The sequence below is a fragment of the Phoca vitulina genome, unplaced genomic scaffold (assembly GCF_004348235.1).
Source record: "Phoca vitulina isolate PV1807 unplaced genomic scaffold, GSC_HSeal_1.0 scaffold3, whole genome shotgun sequence".
NCBI classification, from domain to species: Eukaryota; Metazoa; Chordata; class Mammalia; order Carnivora; family Phocidae; genus Phoca; species Phoca vitulina.
This window is the reverse complement of record NW_022589706.1, coordinates 19,461,500-19,480,494: the sequence shown is the minus strand read 5'-3', so window position 1 is coordinate 19,480,494 and position 18,995 is coordinate 19,461,500. Positions and strand designations below refer to the sequence as shown.

At 34.5% G+C, this 18,995-nt stretch overlaps 1 non-coding gene across 1 annotated transcript; it reads left to right on the top strand.

Moving 5' to 3' along the window:
* Window positions 1-10,773: 10,773 nt before the first annotated feature.
* LOC116630343 lies at window positions 10,774-10,878 on the top strand. Its single transcript, XR_004298941.1, has one exon. It is a non-coding gene; the product is annotated as a U6 spliceosomal RNA (small nuclear RNA).
* The last annotated feature ends 8,117 nt before the right edge of the window (window positions 10,879-18,995 follow it).

Here is an 18,995-nt window from a genome sequence, read left to right as displayed (position 1 = left end):
ATTTCACACCTGTTAAAACAGCTATCATCACAAAGCAAGATATAATAAGTGTTGTCGAGGATGTGGAGAAAAGGGAATCTTTGTGCAATGTTGGGAATGTAAATTGGTCCACTTGCTATGCAAAAACAGTATAATTTCTTCAAAAAAATTAAAAAAATAGAACTACCATATGATCCAGTAATCCTATTTCTGAGTATATATCCAAAGAAAATGAAAACAGGATATCAAACAAATAGGTGCAATCCCATGTTTAATGCAGCCTCATTCACAATAGCCAAGATAGGGAAACCACCTAAGTGCCCATCAACAAATGAATAAAGATATGTGTGTATTCCATATATGGAATCTTGTTTATATATATATAATATTTTATATATAAACATTTATATATAATGTAATTAATTTATATATATAAAAGAATCTATTTCATATATATATAATGGAATCTTGTTCAACTATGAGAAAAAATGATATCCTACCATTTGAAACAACATGGATGGATCTTGAGCTCATTATGCAAAGTGAGGTAAGTCAACAGAGAATGACACTGTATGATATAACTTATATGTGGAAACCAAAAAAGCTGAACTAATAGAAACAGAAAGAATGGTGTTTGCCAGGGTCTGGGGGTGGTGATAGGCATTGGAGAAATGTCAGTCAAAGGGTGCAAACTTGCAGTTTGAGGATGAATAAATTCCAGAGATTTAATGCACATAATATACTTCAAAGTTGCTAAGAGACTAGATCTTACATGTTTTCACCATGAAAAAGAAAGAATTACGTGATGTGTAGGAGGTTATTAACTAATGGTATGGTGGAAATGGTATTACAGTATCTAAATGTATCAAGGCAACTTACACAATGTTATATGTCAAATATATCTCAAAAAAAAAAAAAGAATTTTTTGAACTAACTGATTTACACATAAGGCAACTCTACCTCTATTCCCTAAATTGCTGCCACATTTAAAATGTGAATCGGTCATCATCTTTCACCTGGATTTTTGCTATATACTCTTAAGTGGTCTAACTGTGCCTGCCCTTGCTGGGAAATTTGGTCCATTCTCACCACAGCATCCAGAATAATCCTGTTAAAAATCAAAGTCTAATTATATCACTGCATAATACCCTCTGATGAAACCCTGTCTCAGTCAAAGCAGCAGATTTGTAAAAATGACATTCAAGGCCATATAGAATATGACCCTTCCATTACTTCTCTGATATCTGATCTTAAAACTGGGCCCTCACTCTTTATTTATTTATTTATTTTTCCAGTCCACAAGATGTCCTACTTTTCTTTGGATACATCTGTGTCTGCTCTCATCTCAGAAAGTACTTTTCACATGCTTTTTCTCACTCTTATCCCCTCAGGTCCCATTCCCACGACACCTTTTTGGCGATACTTTCCAGGTCACTCTATCTACATTACAAACACACACACACACACACACACACAGAGTTTGTCATTGTGCTTTGTTTTTCTCTTTGAACTTTATAGCATTTAATGTTCTCTCATATACATCTCATGATAGGTGATCTAAATTTTATTTTATTTATTTTAAAGATTTATTTATTTGTTTCAGAGAGCAAGAGAGAGAGGGCAAAAGCTCAAGTGGGGGGAGGGGCAGAGGGAGAGGGAGAGAGAGAGAAGCAGACTCCTCAGTGAGCACAAGCCCAAAGAAGGGTTTGAACCCACAAACCTGAGATCATGACCTGAGACAAAATTAATAGTTGATGCTTCAACTGAGCCACTTAGGCACTAGTGATAGGTGGTCTAAATTTTAGTCTGACTAAATAAGAGCTGGAGAAAACCTTCCCTTTTGATGTCATTTGTTGATATTGATAGATACACTTTCACAGTATTATACTTCAACATTCAGTCATTGGTTTACATCTGAGAAATGTTCCCATTGCAATATTATTTTATCCCATACATGAAGAGAATGAAATGATCATTTACTATATACACAATGGTTTCATTTTGATGACTTATGGAATACTTATGGAATACTTTTTTTGTTTCTCCTGAGATATCAGTTTTGTATTTCTTGTTACTGATTCTATTTTCCACTTTGTTTTAGGTACCATACATGACAATCCCTGTAAATATAAAAGATCTTATTACATGTGCTTAAAACACCAATATTACAAAATTTTGTCTTATTTTTCTTATCATTTAAATTTTCTATTGATTTCTTTTTTAATGTTTATTTTATTGCCCATTATTTAGCAACATTGACTCAAATTAACTTAAATAGACCCAAGATACACGTACAAATACAATTCTTATTCCTCAATGCCCAGTATAAACGTCAACATTCATATTGCTACAGTTTGCTCATTCACAAATAGAATAAATGGGTTGTTCATTTTCTACGAGGGACTATAAATTCATCAGAATCAAAGCCCATAGGCCCTTTAACATGTCATTGTTAGCATAGAGCAATTGTGAGCTATTTTATTGAATAACTGAATAACCACTTTGGGATAAACATGTTTAAAGGAAATTATCATTAAAAAACCACTTATGTTAAATATAGAATATAGGCCTCTAATTTCTTTATCTAGGAAAAGCTTAAATTTTTGTGATCTATGAATTAAATTAACAGAGCAGAATGTGAGGAGAGTAATTGATTAACTGAATTACAGAAAAAGAGAAGAAGGGATAAAAACTTGAAATTAGTACATAAAAGCTACCAGAATTCAGATTAATAAGAAATTGGCTTATGCTTGATAGTTTTTTTAAATAAGAAATCATTTTAAGCATCACTCTTTTTTATTCCAGTATTTTATCCTCTACCAGATTGACGCTCTGAATTAAGGAGAGCTTTTGGTAAATATAACATACTACAATGAATTAAATGCACTGTGCAGGAAGTGTTTGGCCAAATCCAGGCTTGTTCTGCTCAACTCATAACAGGCCATTAATTCAAGAGACAAGATATTGAGGTAAGGAAATGGACTTTTTTTTTCCAAAAGCCAGTGAACCTAGGAGATGGTAGATTATTGTCCCAAAGAACCATATCTTCTCAGCATGAAATGTTAGCTTTTTTTATGTTAGCCAAAGGGGGAAGTGAGAGGAGGTTGGAGTCAAAAGGTGACTGACATCTGTAGATGCCAAGGAAGGTCGTGTAACTTCTTTGTCCTTGGTCAGTTGATCTTTGCCTACAGGAATCTGGCTACGTGGTTCCTGTAAATCTTAAAAATAGCATAGTCATTTCTGTATCGTAATTCCTTATCTTCTCAGGTGAGATAGATATCAGGTAAAAAGCAGTTTCTGCAAATCGTAGCTATAACACGTCTGCGTGCAGGGGTTAAGCAGAGGTTTCTAAGCTATATATCATAGCAACAAGGGAAATAGAAGCAATATGGAGTCAGACATGCTAAGTGTTTCTCCCTATTACAAGCACAGAGATTATTTTAAGATTTAATTCTATCACATAATACTAGAAGAATAAATCAACAAAATAATACTAATACCATGATTAAAAATAATATTTGCAAGATGCCATGTGCTAGACACTGTTCTAAGCACTTTGTATTAAATGACTTAATTCTTTTTTTTTTTTTAAAGATTTTATATTATTTATTTGACAGAGAGAGAGAACACTAGAGAGGGAACAGAAGCAGGGGGAGTGGGAGAGGGAGAAGCAGGCTTCCCCACGGAGCAGGGAGCCCGATGTGGGGCTGGATCCCAGGACCCTGGGATCGCGACCTGAGCCAAAGGCAGACTCTTAACGACTGAGCCACCCAGGCGCCCCGAAATGACTTAATTCTTATAGCAAACCTATGTGGTAGGTATTATTACTATCATCCTATGTAAAAAGGAAGTATATAAGTCACATAAAATTAACACTTGCTCAAAGTTTCATACTGTTAAGGGATAGATCTTGGATTTGAATCTGCAAAAATAAGAATCTAATTCCAGAACCTCTGCTCTTAAATGACATCTTTATTGCCTCTGAAAACAATATGAATAACAGAAAACTTCTAGGATCAGTGCTTAGAACATTTAAAAAGCATACTGAAATTGATAAAGAAATATAGATACTGCTGATTGTTAAAATATTGCATGTGCATATCTAGTTATATGCATCTTAAATATTTTAATTATATTTCTTATATTTTATATTATCAATATTGAATAATTTACCACAATGTTTGACCTTCTGCAAGAGAGAGAAAACCTTTTTTTTTTCTGCTACTAACAACCATTCACCACTCCAAATTCCCAGAATAATTTTATATACCCAAATTTGTCCAAAATGACTATAGATCATCCAATTGGCAGAGGCTAGCTGTGCACAGAAACCATGCTGGTGTGCATATGGGCATAGAGAGATAGAAGGAAATGGTTCTTTTTGTTTAAAGAAAGGGGACTCTGCCTCCTATCACCTCTCACCCTCAATGAAGAACTTACCAAAAATAGTAAATGTGTTGAGATGCTACTTAACATAACAAAGAAATACATAATACCATTTACAATTCCATGAATTTGCTCTTGCTTTTTCATTTGCTTGTCATATTTTTCTAAGATAATATGAGAAGATAATATTGAAAAAATAGAATAATTGTTATTAGTCAACATTCATAACTCATTTATGACATAATTTATTGAGAGGAGAAGAGAAACAAAGTATGTAACACCTTAATCTCTTGTAGGTTATGAATTTTTCAAAAATGGAAATCATGTATATTTTAATCATGTGTTCTTCCTGTAGTGCATTAAATTTTCTACTCTGTAGTGGTCCCCTAGTAAGCATATTTGAAGGAATGAAGTACAAGAGAATGACACATGATTCTTATAATTTGATTTAGATTGTTAAATACTCAAATATTCTCTTATACATTAATATGAATAGTCAAATCTCTCTGATTCTCCATCCATGAAACCAATCAGTGAACCTGTAAGTACTTACTGATCACTGAGTAGGTACTAAAGACACTTAACTGAAAAAGGGGACCTGTAAGACCTATCTTCTGTCCAATGAATCACATAGTTTACTTGACAGTGAAAGCAATAAGGATAATATATAGCAGTATATAACTAAATGCTGATTTTTGTTATTGTTGAAGCTGTGAATGCTATAAGAATTGTGGAAATGGATGAGGAAAATAATAACTTAGATTAACTCTTATTATAATATACATAAGCCGTGTCATATGAGCATTTTGTTTGTGAGTATTTACAAATTCAAATATATGTTAGGTTCCAAATGTATACAATGAAAATATAATTTTATTTCAATACTATATATACTGCATATTATAAATTGAGATTAAAAGAGTAATTTTTAATTAGACACTTCTACTTTTTTTTTTTTTTTTAAGATTTTATTTATTTATTTATTGGAGAGCGAGCGAGAGAGAAACAGCATGAGAGAGGAGAGGGTCAGAGGGAGAAGCAGGCTCCCCGCTGAGCCGGGAGCCCGATGTGGGACTCGATCCCAGGACCCTGGGATCATGACCTGAGCCGAAGGCAGTCGCTTAACCAACTGAGACACCCAGGCGCCCGACACTTCTACTTTTATCTTGGATTTCTAAATTCACATAAGACATGTTTTTATTTCTTTATTTACTCAAGTTACTTGGCTAAATACAAGATTTTCTGGTAAACCATGACTGCTGAAATAGCTAGTATTATGAATAGTTGTTAACTAAGTAAACCTCTGTATGCACATTATTAATATAGAACTCATTAAATAATGTGAAGTAAAACACTTCAGCTCATGTGAATACCAAAAAAAAAAAAAAAAAAAAGAAGGTCATGGGGTCTGGATGCCTAATACTTTCTCTGAGTTCTACAATAAATGTTTATGAAACATGAATAATTTACTTTCTGGATATATATTTCTTTAACTTTGAAAAAAGAGAAAGAAAAAAGCAACATCTTATTTTCAAATGTTTTAAGGATATAGGTACTTAAACACAATATTATGTAGAAACCCAAATTTTAAACAGATGAGAACAGAAACATTTTAGCTCAATACTTATTTTTGTTGCAGGTGACAGTAACTATGCTAGCTAATGTAAGCAGAAAAATTATTATTTTTTTTTTTTTTAAAGATTTTATTTATTTATTTGAGAGAGAGAATGAAACAGAGAGCTTGAGAGGGTCAGAGGGAGAAGCAGACTCCCTGCCGAGCAGGGAGCCCGATGTGGGACTCGATCCCGGGACTCCAGGATCATGACCTGAGCCGAAGGCAGTGGCTTAACCAACTGAGCCACCCAGGCGCCCCAGCAGAAAAATTATTGAATGCATATCATTATAGCCAGTAAAATGGATAGAAAGGCAGAAAAATCAGGCTTAATAAGAAACAGGCTTCAAGAGTTGTTAGAGAGCTGAAAATACAGTCAAGGTCAAAGCGAAGGGACAAGTTGGTTGAAATACCTCCACTGGCACCACTACCACTGGGCACTCAACATTGCTACTACTTGATTCCGTCAGATGACTCTAGTAACCAGATATGCTGCCAAAGTTGTGGATGGTTTCTCAATTCTCCCTGTGACTTTGGCTCACTTCCATAAGCCTCAAGGATCTTAAGGATGAACACCCAATGCAGAGCCCTCTTGCATACAAAATCACTGCCCCTTAGGTTGTTGTTGGGCATGTATAGGGAAGGAGTAGTGGCATTTCTTCCTCAGAAGCTATGATTCTGCCAACAAATCCCATCCAATGAGGCACTTACCTCAAAATGGAGTGGTGTTGAGATATCACATAGCAGATACAACAAATAGTGTCCACTATCTACCTGCGGATCTTGAAATTTCATAAAATAAGACTTCCCATTTCTAATATGCTTTAGTTCACTTACAAAATATTTGGTGCTACTTACTAATTTTACAAATAACTAATGTACCCAAAACCTAAAGTTTAGAAAACAATTTTCTACAATATTCTCTTGCTTATGGAAAAATCAAGCTTGTTTGTTTCTTGAATGTGACTTAAAAAATAATAAATGAAAAAAAAAGAAGATAGTAGGAAGGGAAAAATGAAGGGGGAGAAATCGGAGGGGGAGATGAACCATGAGACAGTATGGACTCTGAGAAACAGAATGAGGGTTCTAGAGGGGAGAGGGTGGGGGGATGGGTTAGCCTGGTGATGGGTATTAAAGAGGGCACGTATTGAATGGAGCACTGGGTGTTATATGCAAACAATGAGTCATGGAACACTACATCAAAAACTAATGATGTAATGTATGGTGATTAACAGAACATGATAAAATAAAATTTAAAAAAATGATAAATGAGTCATTGACTTAGAGCTTAAGTAAAAGATTACAAATGGTTTTTCCATGTTTCTATAGACACATCCCCTCAAAATTTGTGGAAAAAATGGAAAAGGATTACAAACTGGCTATTTATAGGGAAAGCATGCCTTTTTTTTTTTTTTTTTTTTTTTTTTTTTGGTAAGGAGAGAACTCTTTTGTAACACGAATAATAACCATCATCATCTCATGTATTATCTGTTTTGTAAGCTCTGATTTTCCTAAAGTAAGACAGCTGGTAGTTTCTCCATTATATTAAAATAATGTCAGATACAGACTAAATAATCACAATTATAGTACATTTATTAAGTAATATCTCTGCATGTAAAGAATTTTATGTTTCACTTAAATAAGTAATCTTTGATATGAAAGAAATTTTCATCAAAGGCAGAAATGACAGGAAGGATAGGGGCTGGAAATTATATTAAGAAATGCATGAATTAGTTATGTATATTATGTTAGTACTATGACATTTTGTATTTTTTGATATATAATATGTGATAGGATGTATTAATTTATATTAAGTAGATTCCATTTGTATTCAATATTTTTGTTCCAAAAAAATGGAGCTGAAGATAACATTTTAAAAATATAGTCAACTGATACTTGACAGAAGAGCAAAGGCAACATCATGGTGAAAATATATTCTTTTCAACAAATGGTGCTGAAACAACTGGGTATCTACATGCCAAAAAATAAATCTAGACATGAACCTTACACACTTTACAAAAAATTAATCAAAACCCTAGTGAAAAATTCAAAACTATATAACTCCTGGCAAATAATAAGAAAAAGTCTAGGTGTCATTGGTTTGGTGATGATTTTTTAAAATCATTAGACTGAGCTAGACTCCATTTAAGTTAAAAACTTTTGCTCTGTGAAAGATACTGTCAAGAAAAATAAAAGATAAGACATAGACTGAGAAGGGATATTTGTATCTGATAAAGTACTATTTTCTACAACATGCAAAAAAACTCTTAAAATTCAATAAAAATATAACAAACAACTCAATTAACAAATGGGCCAAAGCGGGTGTCTGGGTGGCTCAGTTGTTTAAGTGTCCAACTCTTGATCTTGGCTCAGGTCTTGATCTCAGGGTCATAAGTTCAAGCCCTGCATGGAGCCTACTTAAAAAACAAAAAACAAAAATGGGGCCAAAGACCTTAAAAGGCATCTCACCAAAGAAGTTATATAGAGGACAAATAAGCATATGAAAAGATGCTCCACATCATGTTTTCGGTGAAATACAAATTAAACTAATAATGAGATACCACTATACGCAGTAGAATGACTCGAATCCAGAACGTCCACAACAGCAAGTACTGACAATGATGTGGAGCAACATGAAGGCTCATTCATGGCTGGTGAAATGCAAAGTGGGATAGCCACTATATAAAAGCTAGTTTGGCAGTTTCTTATAAAACTAAACACACTCTTACCAGATGGGGAAGTAACCGCGCTCTTTGGTACCTACACAAAGGAGTTGAGTACTTATGCCTGCCCCAAAACCTGCACACAGATGTTTAAAGAACCTTTCCTCATAATTGCCCAAACTTGGAAGCAATCAAGATGTCCTTCAGGAGGTGAACAGATAAATAAACTGTGGTACATCCAGACAATGGGATGTTATTCATTGCTAAAAAGACAAGCTTTCAAGCCCTGAAAAGACATGGAAGAAACTTAATTACATATTACTAGGTGAAAGAAGCCAATTTGAAAAGCCTGCATACTGTATGATTCCAACGATATGATATTCTTTTTTTTTTTTTTAAGATTTTATTTGTTTATTTGACAGAGAGAGACACAGCGAGAGAGGGAACACAAGCAGGGGGAGTGGGAGAGGGAGAAACAGGCTTCCCACTGAGCAGGGAACCTGATGTGCGCTGGATCCCAGGACCCTGGGATCATGACATGAGCTGAAGGCAGACACTTAGCGACTGAGCCACCCAGGCACCCCATATGACATTCTTGAAAAGGCAAAGTAATGGAGATAGTCAAAAGATCAACGGTTGCTAAGGATTGGGATGGGTTAGAGGACAAATAAACAAACGCAGAGGATTTTTAGGTCAGTGAAATTACTCTGTATGATTACTATAATGATGGGTACATGTCATTATACATTTGTCCAAACCATAGAATGTATAACACCAAAAAATTAACTCTAATTAAACTGTTCAGTTGTAACAAGTGTACCACTCTGAAAGGGAATGTTGACTTGGGGAAGGCTATGCATGTGTAGAGGCAAGGAATATGGGAAATCTCTATACCTTCTGTTCAATACTGTTGTGAAACTAAATTGGGGGCATTTCCTTAAGGGAAGAATGCAGTGATTGAAGTGGCAAAATAAATGGCATCACTGAAGTTATAATGTAAGAAAACAGTGTTGTATCGCTAAATTGTACACCTGAAACTAAGATTACTAGTTGGTAATGTTAACTAGCTGGAATTTAAATAAGAACTTAAACAAAGAAAGATTAGATGACACTACTACATTTCAGAGATATATGCATTTAACTGAAGTATATGAATAACAATTGAATGAGGGTGTCACTATCTCCAATTTATGGAGGTTTCTAAAATTCTGACTCAATCATCAACAACATTAATCGAGTGGCTTCCATGTATCAGGCACTGAAATCACAAACAGGTAAACACACATAGATTTTAATAGATAAGGATTTATACTTCTCATGGTTCTTCATGAAGTCTTAGCCTTATATAAAGGAGAAAATATGCTTTATGAAAAAATAAATTTTTCATTTCCACACTGTAGGTATTTAATACTTGCTGCATTTGGGATCAGTGCTGATATGGCTTTATGAGTCAGTTATTTCCATATGAATTTAAAAGGACAGTCTGTAAAATTTGACAGTGTGAGTCTTTCTTAATACTGAAAATCTGGAATTACAAGGAAACATCATTCAAGTATAAGATGCCAAGTCATATCATGTCTATTTATATAAGACCATGAGAAAAGTAAAAAGCCATATTTACAAATTGCATATTTACACTTGTTCTTTCATGCTGAGTACTTCTGATATGAACAAATGTTACATTCAACACTTATTGTTTCCCATATCAAACTACGTTTCTGACCTTATCCTTCAGTACATAATACCAGGACAAACAAAAATAATAAAGTGAGTCTAAAAAAGTGGTAATTAGACAGTAATCCTATTTTAACATATTAAATTAATGCTATTTAACTGCATGAACTATTTTGTTAAATAAATACTCTAAGTTAAGATAAATAACCCTGAAAAAAGGTTATAAAGACAAAGATCTATAGAGGAATGTCATATTATTTGGAAAATAGTTCAGAGCCTTTGAACAACTTTGTTCAATTCATAGTCATAATCAATAACATTCATGAAACTGTAGTTCTTTTCAGTCTGGCAGATACTTTTGTGGGGGAAACTATTTTAGTAATGTGGTGCTATGTACATGGCAGAAAAGTAGGGAAGGTGAGGGGCAAAATGTATGAATGATTAAGACTATGAACTCTGGTGCTCACTTCCTCAGCAGATATACAAAAATTGTAATGATACAGAGATTAGCATGGACCCCACACAGGGATGTCACTGCACATTTGTGAAGCATTCCATATCAAAAAAGAAAAAAGGTGGGCTCTGGAGCTTTTACACTTGAGTAGAACTCTAGGTGCATGATTCTGAGCAATTTATATAACTTTTCTGCACCTCTGTATCTGTTTCTTCATTTGTGACACTGGGTCAACAATATTCCCTTTGTCACAGGACTTTTGAATATGAAATGAATTAATTTCTCTTAGGGCAGTACTTGCCCTTTAGTAAGTGCTAAATGTTTGCTTTATTATTAAATATATCTGCTACAAAATGATTGAAATTCATAAAACAAATGCAGAGATAGGTTCTAACAGGAAACACTTAAGCCAAAGACAATAAGGAAGATCCATGCCAGTAGGGAGATTTTTGAACCATTTTGGAGACTAAAAACAAGTCTTGGGAAAGGAGAAAATAAAATAATACTTATTGAAAATCTACCATGCACTAGGTACTTTGCATACATGATTTCATTTAATTCTCCCTACAGTACAACAAGCTTGAGGAAATTGTCACCATTTCAAAAAGAAAAATAGGAAGGAAACATTAAATAAGTTGCTAATATTCTCTCTGCCCATAGAGTCAATCCAGAATCTAAACTGATATATATCTTGTTTTAAATTTTGTATTGCTATCATGTGTTGTTTTCACATAATGCTATAATTGGTGTCTCTTTCTAGAAACCCATATAGAATTCTGTTCAAAACACTGAAGTATTAGGGTTTTAATATTCCCCATAAAATTCCTGTGCCAGTTTGGGGAAAAGATTCATTGTTTATCATCTTTATAATGCACCTAATGATGTCTTAGCTTATGGGTGGCAAGAATAATTATATCCATTAACGCACAAATTAATGTAAAGAAAAAAAAAGTGTCTCCATGAAAAAGAAACTGAGTTTCTTTCTTTCCAAATCCTTCCCTCCACTGCTCCTTAATCTCAAACCCATTTAAGCACAAGAGTGAAGTTGTTTAGGTGCAAGCGATAGAGAGTAATTAATGGATCATCATACTTATATGAGGAAAATAAAAACCGATTCACAGGCGTGAGGTGATAACAGAGCTTGAAACACAGGAAGCCATTCCTCCAATAAGTCATGTGACTGATACCTGGGCGGAATTTTCTCTCTCTTCCTCAAGAAACCATGTATGACTGGAGAGATTATCAGACTTTGAAAATTTAAGATGTTTTGTATTTTAGTCTGCAAACATAACCTCAAAATTTCTATTACTTTGTGTTAAAATAATTCTTTAGTGTGTCTATTTTTATGACCAGATTCAGTGAATGGACTTGCTATTCTTGGTGTAACAACAACAAATATTTTCACAGAACTGTTGTAATATTTTGTTCCAGAGCATTGTTGAGAGAAAAAAAAAATTAAAAAAAAAAATCAGGATTCAGGATTATGGTAAATATTTTAGTGTTTCGTGTGGATTAAGTGAAGTAGAAAAATTGTTTCCAACCTCCTTCTCCTTTTCTGTCATTTCAACGAGAGTGAGCTTCATTCCCAGCTCACAGGTGCTCAGAGCCTCATCCTGCTCCAGTATGACCAAGACAACCAACCCTGATTCTCTAAAGAAGCTTCATCCTCCACAATGCTCTCTCCATTTGTGTTCAAATCTTTCAGGAGCCTGGCTTTCGTCTAGCTTTGATTCTGGAAAAGCCTTCATGATAAATTCAATGAAGTCTCTTATTTGTTAATCGTTCACGGTATGAACTTCCAAAAATCAGTACTTGTCAGTACATTCACTACCTGCATATTGATAGATGTATCTAATCACCCAATGACAAAAGAAAATTGAGTTGGGTGGAATTGGTTCTGCAATATCGCCCTTTTGCCGAAGGGCAAATACTTTGTAGAGTTTGCTCTGTCTGTTAACTTTCAAAGCCGTTTTTACAGGTAGCTGCCTATTCCCTCTTATGTAAGTCCAAACCTCCCGTTTAGTCCTTGACAGTGGGTTCTGTTTCATCCTGTTGAAAATTCTGTTAGCCTTACACTGGAATGAAGTATAAACACACCTACAGTGGCTTGTCTTTACTTCTTGCCCAGTGCTGCAGTACCTAACTTTGTAAGGACACTTGCTTATTTTATAAGCACATGGAAATGAACAAGTCCTGGTCTTAATGCTTTCTACAAAAGAAACAAGTGCTCTGGGAAAAAAAAAAAAAAGCAATAAAAATTTCACGTGAATAAAAATATCATCAGAGAGCAAGAGGCTTTAGAGGAACATTCAACCTGCTCTGATAAACAAGTGTTGTCAAAGAAAACATGTAATTTAATAGAAATATGATAGCAAAGACCAGCTGGCAAATGATACTTAAGAGAGAAAATTTCTTGACATTTAGGAAAGTGCAACTTTTGGAAGTCACTTTTCATGTAGTCACATGTTCATTTTTAAGGTAATGACTAGTAAATTACAGTGACCCTTTATCTCATCAGACACTGTTCCTTTCCATAACTGATCATCTCTTCTTTCATATGTTTAGAGCTGGATTCTATATATATGCAATATATATATGCAACTCCTGAATGTAAAACTCCAGAAAAGAATAGTCCAGGGATAGAAGTGGATTCTGGTACAAACTTTTTTTTTAAAGATTCGTTTATTGCAAATATACCACAGAAGGGCCAAAGGCATTATGGAAAGCATATGTTTTCTATAAGTTAGTTTCAGGAGCTGTGCAAGTCTGTTTATTTGACTATCTATAAGAGATATAATTGCTAAATCAGGTGTCCCAGGTCCTAAAGCATTTGAAATACAAAGAGGATAACTCTTTTCAAAAATAATGAAAAAATAAACATTTTAATTTCATTTGTTTTTGTATGAAATATTAGAGTTAGGAATAGTAAAGAAGAGGAAAATGGTGGGACTTGTTGAAATTTTACTTGTAGGTATTGGATAAATAAATAAAGAAGGTGTGTGACCGTATATGCGTATGAAACATATTCATACAAAATCATATAAGCTCTGCTGAAAAGTTTAAAACTCAATGTAACTTCCAATATAAATGATTTTTATTAAAATTTATTCCTGATTTCCTTTTTTCCCTCCTCTAATTTAGGACATAGCACAAATTCCTACTGAAATGAGGTAAATCAGAAGTTTATTGTTCGGAGACATTCAGCTCTTGTTTTCTCTGCTGACACCACCAATATGAATAATGACAAGACCAGTGATGAGGTTGTTTTTGTGATGCAAATCTCTCCATGGGGAGAATACTATAGTCATCATGAGTTTATTTCACAATTCAGCTTCTTTCTCTAGCAAGCCACTATAATGAGATCGACTATGCCCTTTCTCTAGACTGGAAAGTAAAATTCCAGTGGATCATAGCATGATTGATTTGGGTCCTTCAGCCATCCTGGTCATGAATGCCCAAGGACTGCAGATTCAAGCAGAGTTTGCATCTCTTATTGTGATGGTCAAAATGAGCAAGACGACTCCACTGTGGTTTAGTTCATTTTAAAAATGTTGAAAATCTGCCAGTTTATGTTTTTGGAAGAAAATATAGGTCAAATTTCAATGCAACTAGATTCACTTCATAATAATCTATCTTTTTATATCAACACAATTATTTCATCTATTAAGTGAACTATCACATAACCCTCTTCCCCACCTACTTACCTCCTCCTTAATCTTCCCTTTGGAGCTAATCTCTATGACATTATTTAATAATTATTGATAAACAATAGTTTTCTCAACTAGATTGTGATCTCTTTGGGGTCTGGGGTTTTAGGACTGGCAATATCTACAGAACTGGAAAAGTGTTTGGGATATAACACATATTCAATAAACCCACTCCCCACAACATTATAATGTACTATATGTGTTATATATATTATACCAGAAGAATTCAATCTTCTAGTCTTTGTCCAATGTCTATATAGGCATGTGAAAAAGAGCTTAAAACAAATACCTGGACAGATAATTTCCCAGTGCAATTGATCACAGAGAACATTTTTATCAAGCAATTTGTGGGACAATAATTCTGCAGAACATGCTTCAGGATATGCTCATCTGAACATTTATTAGTAATATTCATTTGGATCATGTTGCACATAACCATGAGTTATATGATCAAATATTCATTTAACCTGTCAAATCATTAAGATGAATATACTCTTTCTTTCTTTCTTTTTCTTTCTTTCTTTCTTTCTTTCTTTCTTTCTTTCTTTCTTTCTTTCTTTCTTTCTTTCTCTTTCTTTCTCTCTCTTTCTTTCTGAGAGAGAACAAGAGTGGGGAAAGGAGCAGATGGGGAGTGCAAGGGAGGGGGAAAGAATCTCAAGCAGATTCTGCACTGAGCATGGAGCCCAATGTGGGGCTCCATCTCACAACCCTGAGATCATTACCTGAGCCAAAACCAAGAGTCAGACACTTAATCGACTGAGCCACCCAGGCACCTCAAGGGAAATATACTCTTATATGTGTTTCTCTATGTGTTACGCACACTCACCCATAACCCCCACACAGGCGTACAGAGATAGTAAAGGGCTTTACAGATATCGTTAATCATGGTTTACACATGGCAATTGTGTGTGAAATTTTGGAAATCATCTGATTACTGTAGTCATTGCTTAGAGCACTATGATATTTGATTATGAAACATGCTACAGAAATTATTTTAGATCCCAAATTTATCTATTGACTATGGCTTGTCTTGTTTTTTTGCATTTTCGAATCCTACCTCTTTCTTTTCTATATTTGAAAAAAATTTTTAAAAAAGGTTATTGCCACTTTCATTTCTACTGATTAAAGGACATTCTTCTCAATTTGAACCCCACCCCCAACCTCTCTCTCTTCTGTATGCTTTGTTTCTTTACTTTGTTCTGCAACAATAAGTCCCCAGTAAACAGACTGTTCTCAGAAATAAGACTACATCATCAGGGTTACTAGTGGCAAAAAGAAAACAAATGAACATAAGCAAGTTTAAGCTCCATTAGAATCAAAGGGAAAAATCAATGAAATGGAAAGAGAACAAAGTTACAGAAGAATGAGGTTGTGTCTTCCAACTGTACACAAAGTAGCATAAAAAGAAACAGAACACTAGATTATAAATTTGAGTTGATGTCAAGACATGAGAAGTAATGTGCAGAATGAAGGCAACTAACTGGATAATTGGAGCAAAACCAAACTATTTTGCCTCAAATAAATGGTCACTTCACTTGAAAGTAATTTTAGACTTGAATTATGCTGAATAGTCTGATAAAATTATTCATATATCTATTGTAGGAGTGGGAGGAGTACTTTATTTTCTCCAAGGGCCTGCCAGAATTGAAATGACAGATTTTTTTTTCAAATTCAGGAAGTGACAGGTGGGAAAACTTATCTATTAATGACCATATGGTTGTCATTTTTGTTATTTTATCCTTGCCCTATTTCTCACCTTTCTGTCAATGTGCATTCTAGTTCTGTTTATCCTCTGCCCTTCCTATATTAAGCAGTTGGGAAATCTGGAGATCTGGATATTCTCAACAGAGTTCTACAAAATTAGGTTCTTTTGGGGGGGGGGTATTTCATTTTGGGCTGTCCAACATATCTGGCCATCAATAATAATGAGAAATGACATATATTGATTTCCTGATCTGGACTACATGCAATAAGCATAGCTCCAATCCACACAGAAACAATCAGGATAATAATTATTCTTTCAGTTTCACAAAGAAATGAGGCTCCAATAACTCGCATAACTTACCTGAGGATACACAATTAGGCAGAGACCAAGTTGGAATTAATTTCTACTATGGTCTTACCCTAAAACCCATGGTATTTCTATCTGATACTATTTTTATATTAGTTCTATGACATCATTTAAAAAAATCTTAGCTTGTTTTCCCATTAGAGAAGGTATAAAAAATTGAAACATTCATTTATTTTTTGGATCAGTGGCTTTTAAACATTTTTTTAAATGCTTGCATTAAAAATAAAAGGAGCACATTCCTTAACACATTTTTATTTTTCTCCAGCGGGAGCCATAGCGATCATTTTAAAAGTAAATCAAATTGTTTCATTACCTCACCTACTCAGAAGCCTCTAATGACCTATCACCTGACTAATATCCAAAATCCAGGCCATGTCAGAACACTTCTCATGATCTGGCTCCTATCCTTCTGGCTTCCCCCTTCTATTTCACATCGCCCACCACCACTCCTATGTTCTAGCATTTTTCTTTTCCTCAGATGTGCCATGACTTTTGATGTCCTAAAACCCCTTCTTATGGGTAACCTCTTTACCCCCTCTGGCCTCTGCTAAATAAAATAGTATTTTTTCAACATACCTCTACCATGTTCTATCCACTTTCTCTGCTTTATGAGCTTTCATTATACTTATCAAAATATAAAATTAAATTACCCCTCAATTGTTTGTTTCCCTTTTTATGAAACATCGACACAAAGCAGATCTTTTAAATGATGTCTTTGCCTATGGCTTTTATCGCTGGTTCCCCAGAACCCAAAGTGTGTCTGCATATAGTAGTTGTCTAGTGGTTATTTCTTGTATGGATAAACATAAAACTGTTCTTCTTGGGGCACCTGGGTGGCTCAGTGAGTTAAGTGTCTGCCTTTGGCTCTGGCCATGGTCTCAGGGTCCTGGGATCAAGCCCCGTGTCGCGCTCCCTGCTCAGTGGGGAGCCTGCTTCTCCCTGTCCCTCTGCCTCTCTCCCCTTCTTATGGTCTTTCTCTCTCAAATGAATAAATAAAATCTTAAAAAAAAACCCTGTTCTTCCTTATTTTAAAGATTAATATAACAATGCTTATTTCTCATATTTTAGATAAAAGTAATAGAAATTCTAATATTATTTTTATACTCCCCATTGAATTATCACACATACCCATGGGAGGGAACACTTTATTTTGAAGAACATTAATTTGAATTTTTGAAATATTGTAAGCTAGTAATGATGTTAATATGACTTCTCCATAGTCCACTTTCTCTTTCAAATTGGAAACAATTGACATATAAGCTTACGTCAGAAGATGAAAAATCAATTATCATTTTTTTCCCTAGCAAAGCTAGACAAGCCTCAAGTCACCTGCTAAGATTGCACCCCAGAAATAGACAGACTTATCCAGTCTGGTCTGGACCACAGAGGCTGCCCTATCAAGTAGATAATGTGTGTAAACTTTAGAACATGGAGAGGACAGAAGAATGGATGCTTATCCTATACAGGGACGCTAATACCAAAGACAAAGTAAAAAAACAAAAAAAAAACCAAACAAACAACAACAACAACAACAACAAAACTTGAGCCAGGAATACCAAGAAATTACTCCAAGGCTCTGCAGTCAGGAAGACCACCTACTTTTTCCTACTGAGAAGTCAGTGAAGAGGTGGAAATAGTCTAATAGTTAATTGTGAGGGAACTCCTTCCACGTGGAAACATAAGACCAAAGAACACATTGGTTTGTGTTTCCTTCATTAGTTTAACTGAAGTATCAGGCTTCTGCTTAATGGCAGTTGGGGTTGCTGCTCTCTGAAGTCCTATTGGATTAGGGCCCCACTCTTATGACCTATTTAACTGTTATTACCACTTAATGACATTCTTTCCAAATACAGCCACATTGGGGAATAGGGCCTCAACATATGAGTTGTGAGGGGAACACAATTCAGTCCATAACATAGTCCAAATATTAAGATACTTTATAAATAAAAAGACCAGAATTTTTACATCAAAATTACAACTATTAAAGGGAAAAATACTCTCCAATTTCATAAACTTCATTGTGACAGGAGAGATTGTGAAAGTCAAGAATCTTCCAGGAATTCCCACCTGAGTTGTATCTCGCTAGAAATAGTGTGGTTTTTCAGGATTTTAGAAATCGTATTAGTTCATCATTCATTATCAGGATGGTAAAAGCCAAAAACTTAATAGAAAATGTAGCATTACCCAAAACTGGCCCAAATCTACAAATTTTAAATTTAAGTAAAACATTAGCCTTTGAAGAAGTTATCAAAGATAATATGGTACTTAGTAGCCAGCACCTAGTGCTTCTAAGAAAAAAGTTCAATAGAAACTGAGGAAGTAGAGTAGAGAAGTTGGAGAAATTCTTGGTGTTAATCTTCTCCAGAATGCCATCTTATTGTCGAAAAAAGGAAAGAAAGAAAAAAGAAAGAAAGAAAGAAAGAAAGAAAGAAAGAAAGAAAGAAAGAAA